The following is a 6,000-nucleotide window of genomic DNA, read 5'->3' on the forward strand; positions in this document are numbered from 1 at the left end:
AACGGGAATGTAGGGGCCTCGTAACTGGAAGGTGGTGTGGTGTAGGTGGCTCTGTTGTGTCAAGAAAACATGGTTGTTTTCTGTCTCTCCACGCTGACTTCCAGAGCCTCCTTCACAGTCGCAAGATGACTTCCAGCAGCTGACACAAGGATTACCTATTTCTTTTTGTTCGTATCCTATAGACACATGGTAACTACTAAGGGACCTTCTTTCTCAGAGCCCTCTGGAAATATGTATATATATACTTATATATATATATATTTTTAATATATATAATATATATTTGTGTGTGTGTGTGTGTGTGTATATCTACACATATATATGTTTTTTTGAGACAGAGTCTTGCTGTGTTGCCCAGGCTGGACTGCAGTGGCACCATCTCGGCTCACTGCAACCTGCGTCTCCTGAGTTCAAAGGATTCTCTTGCCTCTGCCTCCCTAGTGGCTGTGATTACAGGCACGTGCCACCAAGCCTGGCATATTTTTGTATTTTTATTACAGACTCGGTTTCGTCATGTTCCTCAGGCTGGACTCGAAGTCCTAGCCTCAAGCGATCCACCTGCCTTGGCCCCCCAAAAGTGCTAGGATTACAGGTGTGAACCACCATGCCTGGCCTGGAAATATATGCTTAAATCTTACCTGCCCAATTTTGAAACACATGTTATACGCATGCAATGAGTCACTCTTCTCCTTCTTTATCATTTATCACTTCTGCTATCTCTTTGGGTAGTAGATAAAAGGGAATGAGGACACTATAACATATCAAAATGGGCCTGAATGAGACTGCAATGAAGAATATACCTCCAGTTTGCACTCCAGCCCAGGTGACAGTGTGAGACTCAATCTCTCTCTCTCTCTCTCTCTCTCTCTCTCTCTCTCTCTCTCTCTCTCTCTCTCTATATATATATATATATATATATATATATATATATATATACTTCCAGTGACACGGACTTCAGCTGCTTGCAATTAATCACTCTCAATTAATCGATCAATTGACACCGATTGGGCTGTGAAAATAGTTGAGTGAAGCTGTGTTCAAGCTCCGACCTTACTGTTTACCAGATGTGTAATCCTGGTCAATTCATCTACCGTTTCAGAAACCTAGTTTTCTTGTTAAGATCAAATGAGATATTTGCAAAACCACACCAATAACTTCTGCATTCTCCAAAGGCCAGGCATTATTATTATTGCTTTTTCAAATGAAATCAGAAGATTGATCTTCATTAGGAGTTACTTTCAGATCTACATTTATAGATTTTACAGTGTATCAGTCATTAATTTTCTTAAATATCATGCTAAGAAAATTATTTGTGAAATATTTTTTATTTATAGATGTTATAGTATTACTAATACATGAACCTTAAAAAATAATTAGAATTATCAGCACATCCTAAGAAAAACTTTTTATTCCATAACTAATTTCTAATTTTTGAAACACGGATGTTAAGTGTAAAGTTAATTGTTTTACAGTTTTGAGTTAATGAACATGAAAAACAATACCTCCCTTTCCATTTGAACTGCCTTAAAACTCAGTTGAATTCAGACCTTAGCTGGGGAAAGTTCTATTTTAGATTCTTCTAATAGCTATCTCTTTGCTTTGTTTTATTCATCTTTATTCTTATTTACTTTCAACTGATTCATGCTATCTATGTATTTCAACATTCTGAGTAGCTTCATATTCTTTATGGAAATTACAAAAAGGAAAAAGAAAGATATGAAGGGAGGGAAAAAAGACAGGAGAAAGGAAAGAGTAGAGAGGGTGTTGGAGAAGGAATGACAAACTGAGCCAAGCAGTGGCTTGCAAACAAGAAGGAATCGATTGGAGACAGATGGTTGGTGAGAAGGCACTTACAGGTGCCAAAGAGAGAAGAAATAAGATCTGGACTGAAGGTCATGACAGTGAGAAAGGAGATCAGGGGATAAGCTTAAGAACTTTTTCAGGTGAACAACAAAGAAGACTTGGAAACTCAGTGATCAGGGATTGGAAATGATGGTGATGGAAAGTGGAATATCATTGATGCTGAACATTCAAACCTCACTGATCTCAGAAAAGGTATGAAGATGGGGTGGAGCAGGGGACAGAGATAAAGTGCCAGACATAGTGCGAGCCAATTTACAGAAAGCCCTTAACTTTACGTGAATAGTCTTATTTAATTCCCCAAATAAGCATTTGAGATATTAGTATTCCTCTTTGCAGATGAGTAAATTTTAAAAGAGCAGGGTTTTTGTTGTTGTTGTTTTTTGAACTGGTAATTCTGACTTATACAGACATGATGACAAACTCCAAAAGGAAACCCAAGCAGCTATTTGGCTCCCTTAATTAATGAAGTCGCCCAGTATGGATAATTCAGGTAAAAAACAATTACTCCTCTTTCCTCATCAGATATCATGTTGTGATCTTGCATGTGTATAAGAATATGTGTTTGGAGAAGGAATTATTTTTACTGCAGAAAGTTTCTTCTTTGTGTTGGTTATGTAACATTAACTTCACTCATATAGCAACTTGGATGTGCCTGGAAAATAGCTCCATTATTTTGTCTATAACTATTCTGGTTCTCTTATAAATATAGAGTCCTATGCATTTTAAAATTCAGTCCAATCCAATAATTAAAAGCATCCCTTTAGGTAATGCTGTCTCTTTTGGAAAACGTGCCTAGTATCCCAGATTTCTCAGCCTTCTGTCCACTTCCAGGCACCCCTTCAAGTTGGTGTCTGGGTGCTTTCACAGTCTAGGAGTGGTAGGGAAGAGCTGGTATTCTTTGGTGCAGAGACCTGTTGATCCTCTGGCTTTTGGGGTGCTGTCCTTGTCTATTGTCTTGCAGGGACTCATAGCTGATCTAGGCACCTTTTATGTTAAGTTGATCAACTCTCCCTCCCCTTGGCTTTGGTTGATGCTACAGAACATCTGTCTCTGCTTTATTCTCAAGTGGCTCCCTGGTGGAAAGCCCAAACTGAGCCTCTGCCATGGAAGCACCTTGCCTGCCAGTTCTCACCTCAGCTGCCTCATCAGTTCCCCTGGGGCTTAGATGCAGGGTTTTGTAGAAATTCCTAGTTTCTATCCAGGCCACACTGAAACTCAGAGGAGTCTAGAAAGCCATTCCTCAAGGTTAAGAGATGAGTTCTCAGCAGGGGCAGCTCCAGAAGGTTGCATTCTAGAGTCAGGTATGGAATTTGGGACTGCTTTTCCCTTGAGCTTCCCAGCACACAACTACTAAGAAAAGAGAAAGCCAGAAAGGGAAATTGAAATGCAGTCTCAGATTGCTTTCCATCCTCTACCATTCTCAGCTCCCAGAAACAGAAGGGATGGGCTTAGTTCTCCTTTAACTTTATACCAAGCCCTTGTATATACAGCAGCAAGCCTCATGACCTAGAGAGTTCATAGGTGGATGGCATCCTCTCTTTATAATGAGAATTCTGATTGAGTCCTCTAGCTTAGTTTTGAAATGTTAAGTAGGTACTGAAAGAATTTAGCAAATCCATTTACTCTCCCCAAAGCCTTGCTTTCAAGCTAAATTCTTATTCTTTCCTGACCTAAAGCAGTAAGTTTTCTGGCTTGGCCTTGAAGATTAGACCAAAAAGAAATGTGATTTAGGGAATGTCATGAAATACACTGGTTATTATTTGCAAAATACTGTTCCTGGTACAGTTACATAAACACAGTTAAAAGTCCAGAAATCTATGTAGCTGAATGTGCGGTTTGCACTTTCTAGCTTCTGGTAAAATTAACATGACAATCACTTTCTAATCAATTTTGTCTAGCAAGTAGAAAAGGTGGAGAGCTAGTTTTATTGTAAGCAAAAGGTTGATAAGAACTTAGTAGATTATATTTAGTATACAGCCTATAAAAAAGAGAAATAATTACAGCCATAGTGACAAAAACAGGCAAACACTTCTTTTATCAACAAATAACGAATTAACAAAAAACATGACTTTTACAGTGTAATGTTCCTGAGGAGTTTTTAAACTGCCAGTTTTAGAGATTGTTTTCTAAGTGTTTTGTCAGAAGAAAAAGCTTTAATAATTTTTATTTTTTGAACGCTACAGTGTAGAGTTTTGTTTTATGTGATAGCAAAATAAATTCACTTCTGTTTTACTTTATTTTTTCTCATTCTATTTCACCATCTGTAGTGGGCCTGGTCAGATAGAGGTGAAAATTAAGTTACAGTAACATGAAGAGTATACCTAGAAAATCATGTGAATTCTTTAACGAAGGTTCTGCATTTACTTTACTTGAAGAAATATTTCCTTCGTGGTACAGACTGAAAATCAGAAGTATTGAATTAAATATTTGTAAAAGAATAGTGAATTATCAACTGTTGCATTGCATTATATATCTTAGTCTTGGTATTCTATTCTAATTACAAGGTAAAATTTCTCCCAAATTTCAAGTTTACATTACAAATAAAACACATATAATGGCCACAACTCCTAAAATATTCTCCGAAATTATGGGCACATTTATTCATGTTAACATGAGGTTTGCATTTTAATGTAGAGGATGGCGCTGTGGATTGCTTTTGCGAATAATTTCATTTAAGGACAGTTTGACTTTGTAAGAACAGATAAAACCAAAGCCAATTATGACATGAACTCTTCTCTCCTGTATGCATGGAACAGCATAAATAGAGAAGCTTGCTCTTTACTGCACTTGTCAAATCTTAATGTTTAAAAGTCTTAAAATTCAAATATATATTTATATCAATAAAAATTATACATAATGGATGGAATGCTTGTAGCTGTACTCTTTATTTCCCCCCTTCAATCATTATATGAGTATTTATCACTCATACAAAAGTATACATCAGTAACTTCTTTAGTTTTGTTTCTTGAGAGATACCAGTTCCTCTCTTCTTTCTTATGAACCTAGAAGTGTAGATGTAGTATAATATTCTCATCCATGTAATATTATTACAGGGTTTTTTTTCTGTTGTTTCTGGTGGCTTAATGGCAAAAGTGAAATTTTTAAGATGATTTAAAAATTTCTTCTTCAAGTAGTAATTTAGGCAACACTTCTGAAGTGTAATTTGACTTGAGGAATTTGGTACATATTTGTATAGTGGGCAGAGGCTTATTAAAATTATATTTACATATGATATGAAATGATACTTAGAAATATTTTAATTTCAGGACTATACTTTGTCATGATTTCTGGAAATTTTCATTTTTGGAAAAGGGAATTTTGCTGACTTATGCACACCACAGTAATTATTGCTTTTAATGTAAAATATGGCTTAAACCTGATCTTTCTAGTAACTATACCAGGACACCAATGATGTTCTTTAACTCTCCTTTGCCCTCTGGAGATAATATACAATTTAGTATCTAAAACTATAATACATCATTGTCAAAATTTTTTTCTTAAATATATGAAAAAGAATACATTTTTCAAATAATTATGCCTTCACTTTGTAAAGTTTCTTCTTAAAAGCAACACAAAAATGAAAATGTGGAAATGGAAAAGAACTCCTTTTTTAAAGCTATTATTCTTTGGTGGGATGGGGGGCTAAGAGGGAATTAGTTAACATGATTTTTAATTTGTCTCAAGGCTTGTGGAAAGAAACTGGCTTTCTAGAATGTACATGGTTGAGTATCGTACAGAAATAAATATCTCCCCCTTGGAATTTAAATTGTATCTAGTAGTACTATTTTTATACCTCTTACTAGGAAACGAAATACCTCTAAATTTAGTGCTTTGGAATTTTATTTCCACTAAAAATTTCTTCAGATATGTGAGCACCATAGTAACAGCTTTGCGAGCTGATTCTTCATTACAGTTCCCCGATAAGAGCTTCACTCAAGACAGTTCCTCTGGGATGACTGAGACTAAAAATCAATTCTGATAACATTGGAACAAATTTAAAGGCCGAGAAAAAAAAGAAAAAAAAAAGAAAATCAGAGAAAGCATGCATGTTGTGGATAAATAGAGCTTCCCTTAAAAATTCTTTTTTCAGTCAAAAATCTAAAATGCCTTTTCTCAAAACTTTTTTATTTCTTGTAT

The sequence above is a fragment of the Gorilla gorilla genome, chromosome 4, assembly GCF_029281585.2.
Source record: "Gorilla gorilla gorilla isolate KB3781 chromosome 4, NHGRI_mGorGor1-v2.1_pri, whole genome shotgun sequence".
NCBI lineage: Eukaryota > Metazoa > Chordata > Mammalia > Primates > Hominidae > Gorilla > Gorilla gorilla.